This window comes from Carlito syrichta, unplaced genomic scaffold (assembly GCF_000164805.1).
Source record: "Carlito syrichta isolate Samal-C Ts95f unplaced genomic scaffold, Tarsius_syrichta-2.0.1 Scaffold311871, whole genome shotgun sequence".
Classification (NCBI taxonomy): domain Eukaryota; kingdom Metazoa; phylum Chordata; class Mammalia; order Primates; family Tarsiidae; genus Carlito; species Carlito syrichta.
This window is the reverse complement of record NW_007255967.1, coordinates 918,318-944,040: the sequence shown is the minus strand read 5'-3', so window position 1 is coordinate 944,040 and position 25,723 is coordinate 918,318. Positions and strand designations below refer to the sequence as shown.

The 25,723-nt window shown below is 38.2% G+C and overlaps 1 long non-coding RNA gene across 1 annotated transcript in view; it reads left to right on the top strand.

Annotated features, from left to right (window-relative positions):
- The window catches only part of LOC103271744, a 29,018-nt gene extending 3,521 nt beyond the window's left edge, over nucleotides 1-25,497 (top strand). Inside the window, exons 2-3 of the long non-coding RNA XR_002482603.1 lie at nucleotides 1,598-2,478; nucleotides 24,799-25,497. This is a non-coding gene — a long non-coding RNA (uncharacterized LOC103271744). The remainder of the gene's footprint in view (nucleotides 1-1,597; nucleotides 2,479-24,798) is intronic.
- Nucleotides 25,498-25,723: the final 226 nt, after the last annotated feature.

The window sequence follows — 25,723 nt, the reverse complement described above, 5'->3', positions numbered from 1 at the left end:
GGGCTCAGGCAATCCACTCACCTCAGCCTCCCAAAGGCGCGGGATTACAGGCTGAGCCACCGAGCCTGGCTCTAATTTTTATTTTGTGTAGAGATGAGGTGTCGCCAAGTTGCCCGCGGGCTCAGCAATCCACTCACCTCAGCCTCCCAAAGCGCTGGGATTACAGGCTGAGCCACCGAGCCCAACTTCATGTTGTTTATGTAACTGTTTCTAAATTCTACTCCAAGACTTTCCTGTCTTTACAGAAATTCTCAAGCTAACCTTAAAATAAACGAAATGGTTTGTTTTTACCTATCATGACATATGCATAATTCGCATATCAATCTGTATATGGTGAATAGTGGAATAAGGAGCTGCTTATTATTTAAAACATTTTTATTTGGAAAGATATTTGATAAATGTCACTAAGGTAGATGTAATGAGACTTCCTTATGACCACATATTGTGTTGTGTCACATTGCCTGCATCATGATCAAGTTTTATGTAAAGTGGCCAATAATGGATAGAAGAAACAGACCAGACCTTATGAAGAATATTTAGCTATGAAAAAAATTTTGTTTTATTTTTTGAGAAAGCAGGAATTTATTAAGAAGACAGAAAAACTCCCGCAGCAGGAGGGGCCCTGAAGAGGGTTGCCCGAAACATAATTTTTTTTTTAAATTGGAGTCTCACTCCATTGTCCAGGCTGGAGAGTAGTGGCATGCTCACGGTCACCCCAGTGTCAACCTTATGGGCTCTGGGAATCCTTCTGCCTCAGCCTTCCAAGTAGCTGGAACTACAGGCACATGCTACGACGCCCAACTAATTTTTTATTTTTTGTTGAGACGAGGTCTCACTAAGTTGCCCGTGCTGGTCTCAAATCCGCGGGCTCAGGCAATCCACTTGCCTTGGCCTCCCAAAGTGCTGGGATTATAGGCTGAGCCACTGAACCAAGCCCGAAACATAATTTTAAAGGTTATATATGCTAATCTAAGTTGACAAACTAGAAACCAAGCCCCATGTGACTCAGAAATGGATGTTGATGTTACTTTTAGTCCACTTGTATCAGACGTCTCAAGACACTGGTTAACTTTATAAAAAACTTGTCTATCACCTTCATCCGAATCAAGAATTGGATCATGAACAGTTAATGAGGGGCAAAAATATCTTTTTGAATTAGAATGAGACCATGTATCCCAACTGTAGCATGTTCATCTGAATAGTTGATTAGAAAAACAAGTTCAATGTAAAATTGTGAATTAAAACACAGAGAGTGTATAAAAACACTTATTCAGTCACTTAAAAAAATGTGTGAGTTTTTGAAGAAATGTAATTTCCCAGATTTGAAATACTAATCTAAGCCTTCAGAGCCCATTCTTGATATTTTAGAATAATGAAATTCAGATATTATCTTTTATACTTATCTTGTATCATATTGATTGTAAATTACTTGGAGTTTTTCACAGCATGAACCAAGCATGAAGCATTCAGCTTGCCAACTCTTTTTTGGTCAGAAGTGACATTTATCTTCATAAGGCCTGCCCACTCACCCACAAAATATAATAATCTAAGCAAAATTTAAGGGGGATTTTGATAATTTTTGTTCTTTCTTTGACAGTCAAATAAATCCTACAGTGTGGTTGGACTGAGAGATCTGAAATCCATGACCTGATCAGCTTTACTTCTGCTGGATTAATCCTGCACCAAACCAGGAGAGGGCGTGAGGACAATTTTGACTATAAGTGAAAACAATTACGGAAAGTCTGAATATTAGCTGTCAAGGCAAAAGCAGAAGAAAAAGGATACCATGGGATTGAGAAAGAGCTGACTTTTATCCCTATCTCTAAAATAACAATTTCCTCAGTATAAGACATATTCTGTAAATTGATCTACTTGTATACACAGCTCTTTCAAATGTTTCTATCCTTGGCAAACCATTAATTTACACGAAATTCTTAATGGCATATTAGAATTAACAATTTGATACATACAGGCATAGAAGATCATGTCACAGAGATGCCAGCAAGGGCCTGGGCTATATGTAGTTCTGTGTAGCTACGCTCATGGTTGCTGTCCTCCTGCCAACTCAGCCCTGCCCGAATACTCCAGTCAACCCTGACTCAGTGGCTTCCTCTCTCCTCCTCCCATGCTGCCAATGCACTCATGTTAGTTGTCACACTGAAGCCGCTGCGTTTCTGAACTGATTCCCTCAGCCCAGCCTCTCACATATCCCTGTTCTCAAAATTGTGACCCAAATCCGACTTCCCTGTGGGTTCTAATTTATAAGTCTGGGATTTTTGCCTCGGTCCTCTTAGGAATTTCTTTTCTGATAAACTGATAAGAATGCCAGCTTTCTTCTGGGAGCTGGGACGTCTGGCTTAGTCCTGTTTGTGAGTTCACTTCTGCCAAGTCTGAGGCCTTCCTTGCTCTTTTCAATTCCCATCTCCAGCCAACCCAGGACAGACTCCTCAGACGTGGACTGCCTTGTGGACCACACTGGTAAGTGTCAGCCCTGAACTCTGTTAGGATACCTCATTGGAACCATGAGCTTGGACTAGGTTTTGACTTTATCACTGACTTTAGTTGTGATTACTTCTGGGATTTTCTATCCATCTATCCACCCATCCTTCCTTCCATCCATCCATCTATCCATCCGCTTATCCATCTATCCACCCATCCTTCCTTCCTTCCATCCATCCATCCATCCGCTTATCCATCTATCCACCCATCCTTCCTTCCATCCATCCATCCATCCATCCGCTTATCCATCTATCCACCCACCCTTCCTTCCATCCATCCATCCATCCGCTTATCCATCTATCCACCCATCCTTCCTTCCATCCATTCATCCATCCATCCATCCGCTTATCCATCTATCCACCCATTCTTCCTTCCATTCATCCATCCATCCATCCATCCGCTTATCCATCTATCCACCCATCCTTCCTTCCATCCATCCATCCATCCATCCATCCATCCGCTTATCCATCCATCCACCCATCCTTCCTTCCATCCATCCATCCATCTGCTTATCCATCCATCCACCCATCCTTCCTTCCATCCATCCATCCATCCATCCATCCATCCATCCATCCGCTTATCCATCCATCCACCCATCCTTCCTTCCATCCATCCATCCATCCATCCGCTTATCCATCCATCCACCCATCCTTCCTTCCATCCATCCATCCATCCATCCATCCATCCATCCGCTTATCCATCTATTCAGCCATCCATACATCATCCATTTATCCATCTACACATCTGTGCTTCCATCCATTCAGTCACTTACCCACTCATCCACCTACCCATTCACTTCTCCAACTATCCATCTACCTACCCACCCACTTATCCATATATCTAACCACGCATCATCCACGTATCCATCTACACATCTATGCACTCATCCATTCATCCACCTAACCACTCACTCACCTATCCACTCACTTATTCAATCATCCATCCATCTTTTCATTCACTTCTTCTTTCTTAATTATTAAGGGCTTAATCTGTACAGATCCTGTGCTTAGTGCTGGAGATACAATGGTTTTAAAGACAGTTATTATTCCTGCTCTAGCAGAGGACACAGATAGTTAAATAAACAATTACAATAAAGTGTGAAAAGTAACTCTCTTGCTCACATGCCTAAGTAGGGGAATCCATTGCCAAGTTCCCATACCTCTCTCTTGCCATGTTTTTCTATGCACACACAGCCATACTCTGTGGGGGCAAAATAGGCTAATATTTCAATTCTATGTTTTGGAAATTTTTGAAGAAAAAAGCTATAAATTTCAAGCTGGGAGAGCAAGTATTGATATTATATGCATATTTCTATAATAACTCCTTAGACATGTATAGAGTTTTACAATATGCAAATACTTTTATTTACAGATTTTATTTGTTCTTCAGAGGATACTTGTGAGGTATATGTAGGGTAGGTGTTATTTTCATCCTCACTTTATGGAAAATAAGTTAAGGTTCATAGAAGTTAGAATAACTTTAGCAAAGTCTAGAGTTGAAATCAAAAGCAAGTCTTATTATTGCTAATATGGAATTCTCTCCACTTTATCAAAACTTAGTGAAAACTAGTATAGTTTCAAAAATCTTAGTAATGTTCCATTTACTGTGATCTACATTTTTAAACAGGTTAATGCTCACAGGATATTCTGTCTGTCACCTGCTCTGGAGAAATAGAATATAGCACACAGAACTCTAAAACATTAATTTATATTGCATTGCATGTTTATTACTTTAATCTATGAACTCAAGTGGGGAGGTGGAGAGATGAGATCACTTGCCTCTTATCTCGGAAAGATGTGAAATCATTACTAAACCCTGACAAAAACAGCAGGTAGCTCTTGAAACATTTTCTAAAGAACACTTAGAGACTTTGATTCAAGACTGAAGTTCTACTGTGGCACTTTCTTCCTCATCACTCTTTATGGGGACGGCTCGTCCTTTTATCATCTGTTGTCATATCTAATTAGATTTATCAGAATGTGTTGTTATATGTCATTTCCATCTTCCTTTTTTTCCCTTCATACCAATATGACTTTCATTTTCCAAATAGTCTGTGTCCTTGAAACCACAGTAGAGTTTCTTTTAAAGTCAGCCTCCTTAAGTCCACGAATGTAAATAAGTTTTTTTTTTTTTTTAATCAGAGACTCCCTGGGTCACCCAGCCTGAAGTGCAGTGGCATGCTCAAGGCTACCACAACCTTGAACTGATGGGCTCAGATGATCCTTCTTTCTCAGCCTTCCAAGTAGCTGGAACCACAGGAGTGTGCCACCACACCCGGGCTACTATTTTGATTTATTGTAGAGACAAGGTCTTGCTAAGTTGCCCAGGCTGGTCTCAAACCCATGGGCTCAGGTAATCTTCTTGCCTCTGCCTCCCAAAGTGCTGGGATTGCAGGCATGAGGCACTGCGCTTGGCTGTAGATAAATTTTGAGTTGCCAAGCCACCAGGCAAAATCCAAAGGCATATCACACCACTTGAGCTTGGCTACTCCATTTTTCTCTTTATCTTATTCCTGGAATGATGGGAAAAGTCTGGTGTTTGGCATCATATAATTAAAATACAGTTAAAATATGGAATTTTTACTTTTATGTGGATTCTGTAAATGTAGCTAAGACTTAAAAGTGATTTTGCAATGTCTTGGTTGCTTTGAAGCAAATATATGCTCGAAATCTAAAAAGTAAGTTCATAACTCTTTAATTCTCTTAAGCAGAGAACATTCTGACAACCATTAGGGGTGAGATCAAAGGGAAGTGTAACTGCCTCCCTGGTATTTCCATGCCATTTGTCATCAGCTGGTTTTGCCACTTGTTTTGTAGAGTATGGAACTTTCTCTGCTGGTTCTTGCTTGTTCTCTTATCCTTTAGCTTTAAATATCTGTCCTCTGAAGATTTTCTGGGTGGAAGTACCATGGAGTTGATACCATGGGATCCTCATGAGTGATACTGCATTGGCAAAGAAGGAAAACACCCCCAAGTCTCTCATAATGTGAATCCTTTTAAAATTAATTTTTTCTCAAAGGTTTTCATCAAAAACCTTCTCAGGATGTTCACCAAATGAAGTAAGTAAGCCATAAAGTCAGCCATTAGTCTTATTTTGAAGGTGTATATTTCTTCTTCCAAGTTGGGCAAAGAATCTCTACTCTGTATGGATAAGATCACAGTTCATCTAATAGTTCCAGGTAGATTGCTATAGATAATCAACAGGTGTAAGTCATAACTACACAATAGATATAGAGGGACAACAGGAATGGGTCAATCCTTTAGGAAGAGCAGAAAATACTGGTTCAAGTATTAGGATGAATTTAATGAACTGAAAATTCCCTGTAAATATTTAATTTTTATTTTATTTTAAAGATGTGAGGTACAAGTCAGGATTGAGCACATAAGTGGTTTACGTACAGGCGAAATACAGGCCACGATGAATTTAATAAATCAAAAATTCCCTGCAACTGTTTTCAATTGTTTTATTAGATGTTCCATTGAAGGTACAAAAAAAAAAAAATTCCAAACACATCTAAGGTGATAATGATGCTAATCTGAATTGGGATAGTTCATACTTGGTACCATTTAAAACTTGGTTGAGTTCAGTCACAGTATCAAATTTTTCATAATATCTCTTCTTTAATTAAATGTTACTCAAAGAAAATGGATGTTTTCTTCAGTGCATACTTGAGCACTAGCGTTAGAAAATGCATATTCCTAGAATGGTTAAGAGAAGACTCTCTTTTTATATTTAGGAGGTAAGCACTAAAACTTTGAATCAAGTTGAGAGTAATTTTATGATTTAGACAATCTTTCATTTAGTATTTAAACTAAGGTATTATTTTGTGTGCTTTGGGAACAGAAAGTTGATGGGATATTTTCTGTTCTCAAGAGTATTTTAGGGAGGAAGATATAGGTTAGCATACACTGGGTAAATAATTTCAAATGCAAATTTGGTTCTTGCTCACATGACATGAACAATGAGGTTGGCACAGGGGCTCTGGTCACCATGGTCACTGAAGAACACAGGTCGGCAAGAGTTTGATCTGGTCGTGTTTCCATGTTCACCAACCACAGTAGTGGGAAGAGATTATGGGCAGCGCAGTGGCTCTTAATATTTCTTCTCTGCAGTGACATGACATTTCTGTTTATATTTCATTGGCCAGAGAAAGTCTCATGGTCACATCTAACTTTTTTTTTGAGTCAGAGTCTTACTCTATAAGCCCAGGCTGTAGTGCAGTGGCATGATCAGGGCTCATTGCAGCCTCTACCTCTTGGACTGAGGTGATCCTTCCACCTCAGCCTTCCTAGTAGCTAGTACTACGGGCATGTGCCACCACACCTGGCAATTTTTAAATTTTTTTTATTGTAGAGATGAGCTCTCCCTACATTGCCCAGTCTAGTCTTGAACTCCTAGGCTCAAGTGGTTCTCCTGCCTTGGCCTTCCAAATTTCTGGGATTGCAGGTATGAGCCAACGCACCTAGCCTACATCTGACTTCAAAAGAATCAAAAAGTGTAATTCTACTGTGTGCTCTGAGGGAAGGTTGGCAACCTTTGGTGAACAGCTAATGCTATCACAGAATGATGGGATATGTGTGTGTCCCTGATGCCTTCAAAGGTGACAGTTAAATGGGCCATCATAAAAATTTAGGAAAAATATCAGAATATTTGGATCCCTTAGAATTACATTGTCATAAATTTTAAAAATGAGGAATGCAGTTGGATTCATCATCTTCACCCCACTGTTGTCAGGGTTGATTTGATATATATATATTTATTTGAGTTGGAGTCTCACTCTGTCGCCCAGACTGGAGTGCAGTGGCCGCTCCCGGCCACCGCAGCGTCGACCTGCTGGGCTCCGGCGATCCTTCCGCCTCAGCCTTCCAAGTAGCTGGAACTACAGGCATGCACTACCATGCCCGGCTAATTTTTTGATTTATTGTAGAGATGAAGTCTTGCCAAGTTGCCCAGGTGGGTCTCGAAACCGCGGGCTCAGGCAATCCATTCACCTCAGCCTCCCAAAATGCGGGATTATAGGCTGAGCCACCGAGCCCGGCTAGGGGTTGATTTGATATTAATCAAAGATAATTTTCACATGCTTTTTTTCACATGTTAACTTTTCACATAAGGTCTATGCTTCTGTAAAGGGTGTATAAATGCAAAGGAGAGGAAAAATAGAGGGTTGATTGTCTTCCCATTAAAGATAGATACATATTCATGTGATATGTTAATTCAGATCTGCCAGGACACCAAAATGAGGTGAGATACACAGGAGAGTTATGGTGAAGGGAACAGAAGAAGGTGTGGGGTAGGGGGAGCATTTAGACCACATTGCTCCTCTGACCCTGTGGGAGAAGAGGGGAAGGAAAGAGGGGCCTCAGAAGCAAGGCATTTCTAAGATTGGGTTGGGCAGACTGACGGGTGATCCACGAGTCAAAATCTCTCTCAGAAGAGGTCCCACAGTTCTCTAGGCCTGTCTGTTTCGTATTTCTCATGTACTTAGTCACTGGCTGGATGCAGAATGTGGAAAACACAAAACTTGACACAAGTGTGGTGGCAGATCCAGGGTGGTCAGCAATTGGCTTTCAGACAATTATGATCCTGCAGCAAGAGATGTGGGGGTACATTTTTGTGGCCACCACATGTTGGTAGAGCCTGTCAGCTCTGTATGACCACTTGGTCTTCCTTGGACAGTAATTCCAAAGGAAGCTCACAACTAGTACACATACGCAAACAGCTTCAGAAACCATGGGATATTAATTCATCATTGAAACCAACTGTCATGTGGGGCAGTAGTCTGAGGCCTTGTATAGTCTGAAGATTTCCAGAGAAGATTAAGACCTCAGGGTCCAGCTAGAAATTGTGATGTACATAAACTCTCTGCAGGGTCTGATCTGTTTTTAAATATACTGACCGACCTGGAAGACCTCCAGAGAAGCTACAGAGCCATTTTATTTTCAAGGGGTTTTCTAGACTAATCTAAGCCCAGTGTGCTTAAGCATCTTCCTGGTTCACATCCACATCCAGATGGTAACTGGACTAATTGTGGAATAAACTTGGTAGCTATTGGGGAAGCTGACAAGGAGCCTTATTTTATTTTTCTCCTTTGCATTTATTACCAATGGATATAATACATGTGCATATATATATCTATATGTATATAATATATATCTTCTATTATATCTGTTTGTAATATATATGTGTATATCCATATTATTATCTATACACATTCCCTTTGAAAACACTCCTCTGAATATATATATATATATATTTTTTTCTTTTGGTTTTTTTTTCTCTGAATATATTTATTGCTTTTTAAAGTTTGGACAGATACATCAACTAAAAAACATAGAAAATTAGAAACTCAGAGCCTGTATGTTATGAATAAGTGTAGTATCCATACAGAAGTCTCTTCTAGGTGACAGACACAGAGAATGTCTCTAATGAAAGGAAACCAATGGCTAGCATACATAGCATAGCAAAATCACTGAAGCAATGCTGTATTTATTATCCTCTCGGTATTCAATACTGGAGCTTGCTGCAATCTGTGAAGGGTTGTTTTTACTCTTGCTATGGAAGAATAACTTTGTCTCTTAAGCTCAAAAGTCTACATATAAACTTGGCTAAGGCAATGTTGCCTAGCAGAAAAGTCTCTTATTTATATGAATATATAAGATGTAGAAGAGACATTTTTTTAATTTATTCTCAAATCCAAATCTTTTGAAATGTAGTTTCACTCACCTGGAAATGTCCTTATAGATCTAAAGCTTACTCAGTCTTTTAAGGTTCAGCGTCAGCATTCCAAATATTATTGTCCTTGATCTGATAATCTGCAGAAATCTTCTACGCCACGCAATCTAGTACTTAGGTTCTGTCTTGCTTTTTTAAATTAAATGATTCTCATTTAAATTAAAAAGATAGTGTTTCATATATCTTTAACACTCTCCAATTAGTTCTTATTATAAAGCTTTATGTGAAATACATAATAAATGTTATACATGTATATGTAATACTATCAAAGCATACCCTCCATCCCACATAGAAATATTCCTCTTCCGGCCGGGCTCGGTGGCTCAGTCTGTAATCCCGCGCTTTGGGAGGCCGAGGTGAGTGAATTGCCTGAGCCCGCCGGTTCGAGACCTGCCTGGGCAATTTGGCGAGACCTCATCTCTACAGTAAATAAAAAAAAATTAGCTGGGTGTGGTAGCGCGCACCTGTGGTTCCAGCTACTTGGAAGGCTGAGGCGGAAGGATCGCCGGAGTCCAGCAGGCCAAGGCTGTGGTGGCCGGGAGCGGCCACTGCACTCCAGTCTGGGCAACAGAGTGAGACTCCAACTCAAAAAAAAAAAAATTCCTCTTCCTTATTTTTCCTCCTTTGCATATACTATATGCCATACTGTAAATACAAATGTTCTCTCTTTTTATTCAATCATTGCCTCCTCAATGGAATATAGGTCCAATGAGGGCAGTATTAGTTGTTGTTTTCTACTGTATCTCTAGACTTGTAATAATGTTTAATAAGTAGTTGCTCAGTAAGTGAATAAATAATACACTATGTGTTTTGGCACATATTTTTTAAACTATGCATTGCTATGTATATTTATGTATGCATGCTTATGTATATTATATGTATGATATACAGTATACATTAATGATATGCATTTTTATGTATGTCTACATTTTGAAGCCATAACTTTAATCTTCTGATTTTTGGATATTTAAAATATCAACAATATTATGGTCCCATTTTCATATTTAGGTTATTTACAGATATTGATAAAGATAATGCACATCTATGTATTTTTAACACATACGTTAAAGTATGCTTCACAGAATACATTATTGTATAAGAATGTTTTCACATTTGTAGTGACTATGTAATGTCTAATAACAGAAATGGAAATAAATAATTATGGAACAATAGGAGCCCAAAGAGAAAAAAACTAGATTAGCTGGTCCTTGCTTCATACTGCCATCTGCTGTGTGTTGGTAAAACAACAGTGAACACATCAAATGCGTAAAAGCTTGAAAGCTGAGAAGCACCTTAGAAACCATTTGGTCTCGGTGCATGCCTGTAGTTCCAGCTACTTGAAAGGCTGAGGTGGAAGGATCACCTGAGTTCAGCAGGTTGAGGCTGCGGTGGCAGAGAGTGTGTTATTGCCCTCCAGCATGGGTGACAGAGTGAGACTCCAACTCAAAAAAAAGAGAAAGAAATCATCTGATCCAACTTCCATGTGTACAGAGACAAGAGAAATTAAGTGGTGTGCAAGTTTGTCATCTGTCTTGTGCCAAATGTGGAAGAAGAGCTGCTTAGTGGCAAGATCATGAGTTCTGCAGTTAAACAGGCTTAGTTTAGCATTTTGGCAACATAGGGCCTTCGTTAAATTGCTTAGCCTTTCTGAGTTTTAGTGACCTTTTGGGGTTAACAATATTTATACGATTGCTGTGAGAATACATATAGATAGATAGGCAGATATTACCTGCACACAACACACACATGATGGTGCTTAGGAAATAGTCATTTTTTTAATCTTACTAGAATATAAATTCTTCTGCAGCAAAGGCATTTTACATGGAATTCTGAATGTTATAAAGTATCCAAAGCACTTGGTTCATAACCAGTACTTAATAAGTGTTTCTTGACTAAATGAATGAGAGTAAAGATGAGAATTGAAGTCCCTCACACATCATTGCAAATTACACTGAAAATCGTGTCTTGGGAATTGATGGGGTTGTACTGCAAAGTAAGAGTAATGTTGACCAATTTATCTCTTCATCTGCTTCTCACGAGGAGCACTAATCTGTCACTGTGTCAATGTTTTTCATGCGCATCAAAATCTCTAGTTCTCGTATTTCAGAATATTCATGTTCGCTACTTTTAATTCAAACTGAATTCATAGACAAAGACTTAATTCCACATTTTCTGCCCTACTTTCTTTCACAACAGCTAAATATCAGACTTTTTCAGTACCTCCACAGAGCCATAGGTTTATAATGATCAATCTCTGGAAAGAGAATGTCAATCTTGAGAAATTCAGGTAAAAGAAGTTATAGAAAACTGACTTACAAAAATATGTACTTTTTGCATAATAATGTTACCAAGATGTGATAACTATAAAATAGTTGCTGAGGTGCATTAACAGAGGCAGAATCAATAAGGAATCATTAAAAAAAAAATCCCCAGAGTGATCACTTGAGGAACTTCTTACTCAATGATTGTGGGGATCAACATAAGCACGTTTGTCTCCAAGATCAAGTAGTAAACGTAGGCACTGAAAATAGAAAGGCAAACTGTGATCTAGGTAGCTAGTGCTACCCAGAAGGCAAAGCCCTGGCACAGAGATGGGCAGCAAGGTTGAGTCTGTTTCCCTAAAGCAAGATCTCATAGTCAGAACCTGTGTCCCTTGGGAGGCAAACAGAGATTCACAAACACAAATGTGAGTAGACAGCCAAGGATAATTATACACTGTTTACATTGCTGAAAATCTATACCACCAAAAAAGACAAAAGTCAACAATAAGAATATCCTAGAAGACATGTATGGTAGAGCAAACAAAAGGCTGTATTGAGTATAATCAATATTCTTACACAAATGACAATATTACATGACCTAAAGAATACATTGATTAGGTAAACAAATGGAGATATTGACAATTTAAACCATGAATGTTTAAAATTAATCAATAGGTTGGTTGTATAGCATGGCAGATGTAGGTGAAGTAATGTATTTAAGAGCTGAAGATGAATGGGGAATAAATCTCCCAGAATAAAGCATTGATAAACACAGAGGTAGAAAGTGTTAAAAAAAAAGTAAGAGGTTTGAAAATAATTTCATAAAGTCCAACATCTGTTTTATATAGTTGCACAAAACAGAGTAGTGAGAGGATAAAGTGAATAATTTAATTCAAATATCCTTAGCTTAGAAGTTCTAAGTCTTGGCCGGGCTCAGTGGCGCAGCCTGTAATCCCAGCACTTTGGTGTATGGATTGCCTGAGCCCGCAGGTTTGAGACCCACCCAGGCAACTTGGTGAGAGAGACCTCGTCTTTACAATAAATAAAAAAAAAATTAGCCGGGCGTGGTAGCGCACGCCTGTAGTTCCGGTTACTTGGAAGACTGAGGCGGAAGGATCGTTGGAGCCCAGGTTGATGCTGGGGTGGCCATGAGTGTGCCACTGCACCCCAGCCTGGGCAACAGAGTAAGACAGTAAGACTCTAATTCAAAAAAGAAAAAAAAAGCAAAAGAAAGTTGAATATGAGGAATAGTGATGATGAAAATAATTGTTGCTGTATAATGTAAAACATGAGTAATACTGAACTGAGATCACAAATTATCTCAATGAGGAATCAAGCAGGATGGAGTGAGAAAGTTCATATGAAGGAATTAAAAGCATGTCAATGTTTTTATCTTAATTAGCTAAGGATATAGATAATAGAAAATAACCAATTCAATATATTGATCAGTGTGCTAAAGATTCCAGGGTGGCTACTACAGGGCTAGAAATAAGATGTTTGAACAACATTAAAAATAATGAGAAGAAAACTGGTGAATATGATAAAAGAAAAAGAAAAATATAATTTTAAATAAAATTATGGTTTCAAACATGTGTTATCATAATGAATTCACATGGATACAATTCCCTGCTTAAAAGATAGAGGCTCTTGTATACTGTGTAACAATAAAAGAAAAAACAGAACAACAAAATTCCTGTTTACAACAGACACATCTAAAACTAAATGACACAGAAAGGTTGATAAGAAGTGAATTTAAAAAGGTATACCGGACTAATAATAACAAGAAAAAAAGAGATGAGGAAGTATTAACATAAGATAAAACAGAATTCATGGTAAAGAGCATTAAGCAGGAATAAGAGATATTTCCATATGGATGAAAAGGTTTAATCCACAAAGATATATAATCATGAACATATATAACAACAGAAATTTTCAGTTATATAAAACAAAAATAAAGGTGAAAGGAATTAAACGTAATGTTGGGGAGAATTTAATATATGCCTCTCAGAAATCTATCAAGTGATTAATTTTTTTAAAAAGAGGACTGGTACAGTTTCTCAGATTTTGACTATAACAATCACCAGAAACTGGCCCCATCTAAAAAACTGGTGTTATTCTAAGGCTGTTACCTTTATTCTCATCTTTACTCAACTGAAATTTGCTTCTTTGGCATCCCCAATAACTTACAAGGAATCTGACTTTTTACCAGTGATGATCCAAGCTAATGTGGGAGGTTGTCTAAATAATTATGTTTGTCTATTTTAGATACTTAAAAATTTTACTATTATACATAATTCTATAACTATGAACATAAATATTGACTTATTTTCTTAGGTTTGTTTTTTAAAAATGTGAAAACATAAATTTAAAAGTTAAAACTAAATATGAAAATACACATATCTGTGGGGAATGTGTGTATGTGTGTGTATTCAAATACCTAACTAAAATATTTGTTGGAAAAGCAAAATTAAAATCCATGTTCTCTATTTGAATCTTTCTTTGGGACAATTAAATATTAATATAGCCATCTTTTCATGAGGAGACAATTATATGCACATCAAAATAGTAAACTGATGAATGTCACAATAATTTAAAGGTCTCCTGGTCAATTGTCTACTTGCTATTTAAAATGCTTTCAATTTCCTTTAATGATTTTATGCACAACTAACCAAATCTCAGACGGCCCAGTGTAGTGCCACAGCTCCCAAGAAACATTTGTCAGCATTATCTCAGGAAAACAATGTGGCTATCACCACATTCTAAGGTAGAATTACCTCTAATAATAGTCCCATTATATTAGTGCTTACTCTTTCACAATGTATGATAATGACACTATTTTGAAATTCCTTACTCCAAGAAAAGTTCGTCTCTGACATTATAATAGGTCCAAAGGATGGGCTGACTGTCTGGGCTGTTTTGAAGGAGAAGAGGAAGAGACAATGATTGCCTTCTTATTTGTACCCTGTCATTATGATTTTCTAACTCTGTTCAAATACTCATTCATTCTTCTATAGAAAGTTTCAACTTTGTCAGTTCAAAATTCCCATTGTTTCTAAGTATATTTCAGACCCCTAGAGCTGTACTATAAGAAAGGAGTTTCAGTATGACTTATGGTAATTTCCTCCTCTGAAAAGTATTTCTTTAAACCGAATATAATGAATGTGCTCACATATGTGTGTCTAAAGTTTAATTATCTTTTGGTTCCTGGAGCTGCCTTGTAGATACTGCAGACATATGCTGTCCTTGCATGTTACAGACATCACTTACTACTGATAGTGACTACTAAACAGATAGCATCAGTTCTATGTAGACATTCAGCATTATGGAGCAAAGGTTCTGAGTTTATGTTTTTCTGCAGGCTTTCTCTTAAGAAGAATTCTTCTAAGGAACCCAGACAGTTTACAGTCACAAAGCAAGAGGCCCTTACTGCATTTTTAGCTTAAATCTGACTTCACCGAAAATGGTGAAACATTGTTTTTCACAGATTGAGACTTCTTCTCTTAGACATCATCTGGCCTAGTCAACATATTAATCATATTAGAAATCATAGTCCATCTTCATTGTCATCATTACTATTTTCACCATCATAATCTTTATCACCATTATCTTTATAATGACTTTTACTGTTATGAGTTATCGATCAGTATTTATTAACTATTTCAACAACCTCATGAGGAAGGTACAATTTCACCTTGCTTTAACAGATAAGGCAATAAAGGTAAGAGAATTTAAGTTGTTGCATAGGGTCCCAGAGTTAGTAATGTTGGAATCAGAACTTGGGCTCTGGAGTAAATCTGCCTCCCCATTATTAACAGTGGCTGCAGGCAGATTCCTTATCCTCCTTGAATCTTAGTTTCCCCATCTGTAAAAGTGGCACATAATGACAGACACGCACCAAGGAGATTAAGATGTGATGGGGAAGAGAAGTATGAACCATAGAAAGATGGAGATTAGACAAAATGGATGACATCAAACTGCATTACTAGACTTCACTCTCTACATTTGTGCTGTTACTGATAAATGTCTAAGTAATGAGGCTCTTAATTCATAACCACATTTTAAAAAAATTAATAAAGAGTAGGATTTGGTAGATCTCAATATCTGATGCAGAGTAGACTCTAAGATGAAAATCTATGCAAACTGTAGAACACATAGCTGTTTATCTAAGAGGAAAATGGAATTAGGAGTTCACACTTCAGTAAGAAGAGAACTAAGATATTAAAATGTTCTATCATCACCAATACAGCACGTTCTTCCAGAAAGTAGATGAATTCATTTTAATCCTCTGACTTTACACTTTTAAATCAGGGAAGTCACCTTCAGGCAGTGCTATCTGAGGATAATGGAGGGAAAAAAAGGAGATAGAAGCATGTCTAAAAATTCTGATAAATGGATTTTAATGCATAAATCAAAGTGACCTTATTTTAATGTTAACCAGTAATAAAATAAATACGAAAAGGGATTCTTTAGTTACAACAAACTAAGTGGATAGAAATTCTATAAATTTTCTATAAAATTTTTTTCAATGTTAGCTGCCCATAAGAAATAGAAAAAAATGTTTGACACTGGGAGGAGAAGACATTTTGATATTAACAATCACCCTGTTTTGGAGATCTTCAGTCAAATGAGTCAACAAAAGTCAGATTATTCCCAGCAAAGCTTTTTTGAGTGCACCATTTAAACTCTGATAATTTAAACACCATAAACAACTAACACAATAAGACATTTTTGCAGATAAGATATAGATAAAAGGAATGAAACAAGGTCAATGTTTTTAACAAAAAGTGCAAGGTGAAAGTGAAGGCATTGGAGAATATTCTTCATAACTTATTTATGCACAGATAACCTTATTTATAGGAATAGTTTATTTGGAAGAAAATTAATGAAATTTGTCTTTTCCCACAATTAACACTTTGTAAAGCTTGAAATATTTCAGATGTTAAACCAACCTCAAATTCCTGGAATAAATCCTAGTTGATTATGGTAGGGGGGAAAAAAAGCTTGAAATATGCTTTAAGAGACATGCATGGAGTAGATGAGAATGCTTCATGTAAAGTAAAAACTTTTGAACTCTGAGGCGATACATATGGATTCCAACTTAGTTCTACTAACTTCCTAAACTTGAGTATGTTCACCTCTTTGTGTATCAGTAAATTTGGGGGGTCACATTGATGGATGGATATATTTTTTTTCTCAGATTCTCTCTAACCATCATACTCTACCTAGACACACCATTTTGATTACATAGTATCTCAGTTCTTGAAGGAGTTCAGCAAGTTTCTCTCACTTAAATTTTCATAAAAATGGCTGTCTGCTCTATTTAGAAGGAAGGGAGGGAGGGAGAATCTGTTATTGCAGATATACCTCTGTTCTTACAGGTCACCATTGTTGATTTTCTATAATTTCAGCATGATCCTAGAAACTCGTTTTAATGTTAGTCTTAATTTTGGAAGGTAAATCAACTGCCAGAAACATAGAAAGCTAATATAGAATTTTAAAATAATTTAGTCACTTATATTATCATGCCAAATATATTTTCCAATAGGGGCCAAAGAGGCATTTTTAAAAAACATTTTATTTAAAGCTTTAAATCATGGTTCAACCAAAGATTAACCAATACCATCAACTCCTAATTTAACAGACAAAAACATGCAGTTTTCTGAAAACCTCCAGTAAAGACTGATTGTATTATCCAATTTTTAATCCTTTCTTGTCCTGTAAATGTAAGTTTTCACTGCAGTAGGAGTACACCTCATACTGGCATATGGTCGGCACTCAGAAAACATTTACTGAATAAATGGATGAATTACCATGCCTAACACACACAGAAAAAAAAAACCAGAATATTAAAACATCCAGATTCTGCTAAAGGAACTTTGTTTCCTGCTCAGTACACTTTTCTTCTTGTTCCATTAATCTAACCTTTCGAAGGTCAAAGCTTTCATCTCATTAGTTATCTTGACAGTAAAATGACTTAAACCTTTTCCACTTTAGAATCACCAAAATTTACCAGTGGAATTTTTCCTCTGGTTTACTTCATGGGGGCAGCCACCTAACATTAAACAGCTTTCCCAGCATCATTACGTTAAACAAAAAAAAAATCAGTGGCAATAGTTTCTCCAGATATGCATTCTTGTTTTAATACCATATGGTGCTGGTGAGTAATAACAAGAAATCTTCAAACATTTTCACATGATTGCTAGTTCTAGTCTTCTAAGCTGTGACTGGGTTGCCTTTTCTTTACTGTGTAAAAATAAATAGCTTAGAAGCAAATAAAAACACTTTTTCTTCTCTTTCTTAACAAACACAACAAAGTAAAAAACACTTGATCAACTAAAATAGAAAATGAGCAGAATCGCTAATAACTAGAGAAGATTTTAGCAACTATACCCTATTTGAAAGTACCCAGGCTGGGCTCAGTGACTCAGCCTGTAATCCCAGCACTTTGGGAGGCCGAGGTGAGTGGATTGCCTGATTCCTCAGGTTGAAGACCAGCCCGGGCAACTTGGCAAGACGTCATCTCTACAATAAATCAAAAATAAGCTGGGTGTGGTAGTATGTGCCTGTAGTTCTGGCTAACTTGGAAGGTTGAGGCAGAAGGATTGCTGGAGCCCAGTAGGTCAACGCTGGGGTGGCCATGAGTGTGCCACCCCACTCCAGCCTGGGCAACGGAGTGAGACTCCATCTCAAAAAAAAAAGCACCTTTACTTCCTTATGGCTACATATGCATGGGGAAAATGTGGCTGGGTCCCCAATTAGTTTTGATATGGAAACCCACTATTGTCTGTCCATATGCCACGACCCTTAAAGAAAGGCATAGTGTTCCAGTATTAAGACGACAATAGATTTAACTTTGGTATTTCTTTCTGACAGCAACAAATCAAACACTGTTTCTCATTATAGGGTTGTTCTTTGTTCAGTTGTATTTAAATGCAATATGAATTTATAGTGCTTTACAAGGGACATGCTGATTATTTAAAGAAAAATCTAAAGTTTTTCTTTTTCTCTTTTTGAGTCAGAGTCTCACTCTGTCACCCAGGCTGGAGTACAATGGCACCCTCAGGGCCACGCAGTCTTGACCTGCTGGGCTCAAGTGATTCTTCCGCCTCAGCCTTCCAAGCAGCTGGAACTACAGGTGTGTGCCACCATACCCGGCTAATTTTTTGATCACAATGTTGCCTAGGCTGATCTTGAATCCATGGGCTCAGGCAGTCCTCTCGTCTCCACCTCCCAAAGTGCTGGGATTACAAGCATGAGCCACTGTACTGGGCTTAAAGCTTTTTTTCTTTAAAAAAAAAAAAAAAAGAATCTGTTGTCTGAAATCTAATAATAGAGTTTATTGCTAGTCCTGAACACGCTACAGCTCTAAGGTTCTTTCCATAGTTAACTCCTAATCTCTCTCTCTCTCTCTCTCTCTCTCAATCTCTCTCTCTCTCAATGCCTACAGAATTTCCTTAAAAATAAGTTTACAACTCATTGCAGTGAAGCCACACAGTCTGGAAATGCAGAAGAGAGAGCTGAAACTTCATTTTTTTGGCTGTCAATTCAGTTTAGTTTCTTACAAATGTGCTGGGTTTTTTTCTTTGTCTCACTGGAAACATACCATCTATTTTATTTTTTAAAAAGTATGTGTAGCCGGGCTCGGTGGCTCAGCCTGTAATCCCGTCCCTTTGGGAGGCTGAGGTGAGTAGATTGCCTGAGCCCGCAGGTTCGAGACCCACCTGGGCAACTTGGCGAGACCTCATCTCTACAATAAATCAAAAATGAGCCTGGCGTGGTAGCACGCGACTGTAGTTCCAGCTACTCGGAAGTTGAGGCGGAAGGATCACCGGAGTCCAGCAGGTCGAGGCTGCGGTGGCCGGGAGCGGCCACTGCACTCCAGTCTGGGTGACAGAGTGAGACTCCAACTCAAAAAAACAAAAAACAAATAAAAAGTATGTGTGATGAAAAAGAGCTCATTGTAGTGGGTACATTTGATTGGATCTGGTATAAACTTACTAGAGTTGAGTTAACAAAGATAGGATAAAAGCTTCTTGTACTAAGGCACTCCAAATCCAATCTATACTTTGTAAGTATAGAAACTATATTTCCATGTATGGAATTAACTAAAAATGAAATATTAATATAATGAAGTTGAAGAAAAAAAAGAAAAACCTAGTGCAAAAACCAGTTACGCTTTCTAAAGTAAGGGGTTTGAATCCTATTTGGAGAGAAACAATCATTTAGTATCATTACTAAAGCCTAGTGCCTTGATTGAAACACTTTGATCTCATCAGATATATGAAACTATCTCTCATTTTTCTTTCAGTACACCTTGTTTTCGTTCTTTCTTCATAGTATTTATCACTATTTGTTGTTATATGTAAGTAGTTATTTGCTCAATGTTTGTTCCCTTCACAAGGGTGAACTTCACTAGGGCAGGGATTAGTTCTGTTCAGAGCAGGTTTCCAGTAAATACCAGTTGAATTAATCTATGAAAGAACTGCATTCATTCTATGCTACCTAAAGAGTCATAGTTAAAGTATCAGATATTCTCCTTTTAGTATTTTATCATCTAAATGTATAATTAATGTAATTATGTTTAAAATGGATTAAATAAACATATCCAGTGATTTTTATTTTATTTTATTTTATTTTTGAGTTGGAGTTTCACTCTGTCACCCAGACTGGAGTGCCCTGGCCACCGCAGCCTTGACCTGCTGGGCTCCGGTGATCCTTCCGCCTCAGCCTTCCAAGTAGCCGGAATTACAGGCATGCGCTATCACGCCCGGCTGATTTTTTGATTTATTGTAGAGATGAGGTCTTGCTGCCCAGGCGGGTCTCGAACCCGTGGGCTCAGGCAATCCACTCACCTCAGTCTCCCAAAGGCGCGGGATTATAGGCTGAGCCACCAAGCCCGGCTAGTGATTTTTAAATAATGTTCATTTACAAGGAATTCAACTTTAAGTAGAGAAGGGCCATGTTTGAAATCAATGTTTCCTTTGATTATATAACTTTCTAAGTCTTAAAAAAATTTAAAAAAATTTTATTATAAAGATGTGGGGTACAATTCAGGGTTAGGTATACAAACGTTGATTATGCAGGTTCCCTTGTTGATGAGGTGTGCTCCTCCCTCCCCTAGCAGTTTCTCTCAACTGCCAATCGCACCCCCACTTCCCTGCACAGTTTCCCATTACTGCCTTTCTTACAGTATTATAATTGCTTCTCACCTTCTGCCTTTCTTATAGTATTATAATTGTTCAATATGCAACAAACATACTTGTGCAGGTATCTCTTTTGTAGAATGATTTGAATTCCTCTGGGTATATTCCCAACAGGGGAATTGCTGGGTCATATGGAAGTGTAGTGGGAACACAGAGAGGCTGTGACACCGAGGCTGTTTTAGGAAGTAGCATATTTATTTATGCCAGCACAGACTCAGCGAGCTAATGCTCTAAGGTTGAGCACTCTGGGGAGAGAGAAGAGGGGTCTTATAACTAAGTTTAGGTAAGGGAGGGGGGTTCATGTTGAGAGATTACACATTTTCTTTGGAATTTACAAGGTTGTACTCAGCAAATCAGATTTTCAAAGAACAAATGGTCTCCAGGAAATGCAGAGCGAGTAGGGGTTGTAAACTGATAACTTCAAAAAGAGAGGATTTGGGTAAGTTTGTACATTGGTCACTCTTTTGCATTTCCATGAAAGTCGTCAGTCTTTGGCTATTTGGTTTTCTCAAACAAAACCGGTCTGGTGGGTTTTCATAGCTTGCCAATTGATTTTCAAAAGGAATACTTTTAACTGCTATCAGCCCCTTTTCTGCCACAGAAGGTCTAGTTCTTTCAGATACTGCTACAGTCTCCCAAAGAAGTTGCACTAGTTTGCATTCCCACCAGCAGTGTAGAAGCATTCCTTTTTCTCCACATCCTTGCCACTATCTGCTGTTGTTTGTTTACTTTTTAAGTCTTTAAAAAAATGATACTAGGAAAAATAAGCCGTTTAGGAATTGCAAGTTTAGATGGTTTGCTTGTCCCCACCAAACCTCCTACCGAAATTTGATCCACCATGTCGGAGGTAGGGCCTAATAGGAGATGTTTGGGCCTTGAGGGCAGATCCCTCATGAATAGATCAATTCCCTCCATGGGGTGGGGTGATGAGTGAGTTCTTACTAGTGCTCCAAAGAGAGCTAGTTGTTAAAAAGAGTCTGGCACCTTCCCCTCTCTTTCTGTCACCACGTGTCTCTGCACAATCAGTTCCACTTCACCTTCTGCCATAAGTGGAAGCAGTCTGAGACCCTCACCAGATGTGAATGCCCAGTCTTTAACTTTTCCAGACATTGGAATGTGAACCAACTAAAACTTTTTTAAAAGGAAATCATCCAGCCTTAGATATTTCTTTATAGCAACACCAAATGGACTAAGACGGGAGTATATAGTTCCCAATGACCTCTGTATATTTAAATAAGATATTAGATGATATTTACAGATCAGTTAGGCATTCTGTGAAGGAAAGCATTTGGTACTCAAGTGCTCTGAACCACGGGAAGTGCCAGTTAATCTAACAGGAATGAGAATAGATCATGTAAACATAAAGAATACAAAAACCCATGGTGGAATATGGCCTGGGGGTGGTGGTGGTCGTGGTGATGGTGGTAGGGGAGCGTGGGGGGGGTGGGGGGGGGTGGGGGGGTGGGGTGGGGCAATGTTCTGACTGTTGTGAAGAGTTGCTTGAAAACTACAGATACTTCCCTAGGTAAACTGGGTCCTTTTTTCAGGGAAGTGGGTTATTAAAGCTTCAGAGACTTGACCGAATTATAATAGAATCTAATCTTTACTATCCTCATGCTAATAAAATTAACATTAAAATATTGAGTGATTGAAGCACTTATGATCAATAATGGAGGCAGGCAGGGCCTGCTTCGGAAGGGCTTATTTGACTCATAAAACCCTACATGACACATTTTCAAGCTTTTGGAAGCTACACACGTTTATATTTAAATAGAAATCACTGAAAAGATGGCCAAGTACAAGACAAGGGACCATAAAGCACATTCAGAATCTCTGGGGAAGAACCCATGTATGGGCATTTTCAACAGTTTCCCATGGTGACTCGTGAAACCAGGCTGACAACCTGCAGGGCAGCTGAATATGAAATTAGGCACTAGATACTTCATACATTGGATAGGGTTGAATCTTCAATATCTCAATTTTTTCAAATGAAAAAAATGGTGTACTAAGAGATTATATGAACACTTATATTAGTACGAGTGCCACAATTTTATGAATCACTGATAGTCTAACTTACTTGGAAGCAACTACACAATCTGGAAACCTGGTGTTCAATCATGCTTCTTGGGTGGAAGAATGTAGATTTCAAGGGAAGAAGGTGGGAGATACGTATTGATATATAAATGGACTCATGTTTCCTTAAAACTAGAGGACTCCTCAGTAACACAGTCTGCCAGGCCCAGATTTATGGCCCTGTGACGATGGGATAAAGATGACAGATTCAGTCCCCATGTGGACTAGTTAGCAATTCTCTGTTTTGTGCCCATCATTTATATTCCTAAAGTATGACTGTCTCGCAAATGGGTACTCTTGTTCACAAAGTTGAGATGAAGAAATATGGTTGGATGAGGAAAAAACGGTCACCATTGGTGGAAGACCCCCAAAGTCCAGCCTGTACTGGTGGTCAGATCAGAGCATTGACTTTACATGTAAATTCAAGGTCAGTCCAATAAAGACAAGGCAGGCTTCAGTTGTTTGCCCCATTAGGCTTATGTTGTCTACCCAGCATTCACTGGCTTGTGGAGAGCATAAAAGGTAGAGCCAGAGAGAAAATCAGTATATGTGTGGTGGGGGTGTTGTAGTTCTTTCCATAGAAATGAGTCATGTGGCCATTTTCCGATTTCTTTTTCTCCAGATTCAGGATCTGGTGTTTGGGTTAGAAGAGAAAAATCCTGCGTATGTAGTGGAGTCCTAGGAGAAGAACTAGACCTGCCTTGACTGGACACGGTGGTGTATGTCTGTTATCATGCCAACACTTTAAGAGGCCAAGGCTGAAGGATCACTTGAACCTAGGAGTTTGAGACCAGCCAGGGCAACATAGCGATACCTTATCTCTACAATAGAATAAAAAAATTAGCCAGGGATGGTGGTGCACATCTGTCGTCCCAGCTACTTGGGAGACTGAGGTGGGAGTATCACCTGAGTCCAGGAGGTAGAGGCTGTCTGTGGTGAACTATGATTGCTGTGCCATTGCATTCCAGTCTGAGTGACTCAAAACAAAAACAAAAACAAAAACAAAACCCAAAAAGACTTGCATTGACCAGGGGAGAGAAGAAACAGAAAGCAAGCAGTTCCTTACACTAAATCATGCACATTTTATCTACTTCCACATAAATATAAGTTATATGGGTGTGGTTATACAACTTTAATGTGGATAAGATTCACTAACCTGTTAGCAGTGAGGTTTCTGGGTTTTATCCCAAAATCCCTTATGCAGAAAATCTAGAAGTGGAACTGAGAATCTGTAATTTCTTTAATTTAAACAAGCTCCCTTAAGTGAGACTGCCACATTCTTTGAGAAACAGTGGTCCAAACCACCCATTATCCTGCAGATATACCACTCTGTCATAGTTTAATTGAGGATATTAAAGTGTTTGTTCATCAAATTCTTCTTCATTAAGAAGCCATTTCTTTTCCCTTTGCTAAGTAATTTCCAATTTTAAAGAAAATTTCAAGTTCAATTTTCTTCCATCAAAAATGCTTTCTGACATCTAGTGAAAGAGCTACAAAGAACTAAATGTTCCTATTTACCAAGAATGTGAAGTGAGGGAACAATAGAGTCAGAATTCTCCGTTATGCCTAAAAATAGACATATTGTAGTGCTTTCCTTTATAACATTTGCTTTTGGAGAACCAGTATTTAATTTTGAATTTGATTTTACTGTGCCACTCTATGGTTTCTAATAAAATGTTTATTAACGGTAACTGGAATTATTTAAAGCAAAATATAAATTTTAAATATAAATGAGCTAGGCTTTTCAAAATGTTTGTTTTTCTTGTTTTCTGTTGAAGAAAATCAAAATATTTCACCCTTAAATATACATCTTTGCCATATTTCGGTATGGTTATTCAGAAGGGCAGAAAATACAAGAATAATTACCATGCTGTATTTTGTGTGGGAGATTTGCATCTGTAGAGAATCTGCATTGATTGTAGCCAGGCTTTTTCTGAGGTCCTCCCTGGTCTAGAGCTAGGAAAGACTAACTTTGTATCTTAAGTGAAGAAGTTTGAGAAAACTGAAGCAAAATCTCTCTGATCTTGCAGCCCTCCTCCATGAAGCAAGTCATATGACCCTCATGTGAAAGTTTTCTCATGTGGAAGGTGTCAGCCCTATGCCCACAGGAAAGGAACATCCTCATCTCTGAACACAGAAGAATTCGAACAAACAGGCTTTGCTAAGTTTCTCTCCAGTTTATTACCATTAGATCATTTCTCCCTTGTCCAATCCTACTTTTCCACGATTATCTACTTCATCAAACTGAGCATAAAAACCATAAGGTTACCCATTTCTTCAGGCCTTCATTCCTTACGAAGGTTTTCATGTTATGTAACACTTATTAAATACATGTGTAAGCTTTTCTTCTGTCAATCTGTCTTTGTCAATCTGATTATCAGACTGAACCAGGGACTCTCAGAGAGTCAAGGAAAATCTTTCCTCCTCTACATTCTCTTTCCTTTAAATCTTGTTTTTTATGAATGACTCTAAATCAACGAGCTCATGTGGTAAGGTATAAGCATCAACTAAATTCAGGGTGGTTAATGGGAACACATCACCCAGTCAAAATTGCAGATTACAAGTCTATGAATCAGGATGGTTTTCTTTATTTTCAGGGCATAAGAATAGAAGAGAGCATTCTATAGTGTTCTTTAGATACCATAAGAAAATTATTGAGGCAGACCAGAAGTCTTGTGTTGGGAGCCAGCCTTGGAGGCCCACCTGATTGAAGGGTCCTGGTGGGCCGAAGACCCCGGGCTGCAGGGCGAGCCTGGGAAGCTGAGACCCTTCTGTCTTCCACCTTTGCTGTTTGGTATGGTCGAAGAATTCTGTGCAGTCATGGAAGAAGAAAATGGCATGTTTAAGTGAAGTACTCACAGCTAATCTGGAAATGTCATGGTGCACTTTTCCATTTCCCACTATGCCGTTTGGCCTTTTCTAATATATGCAATAGTTAAACTCTGAAGCACATCA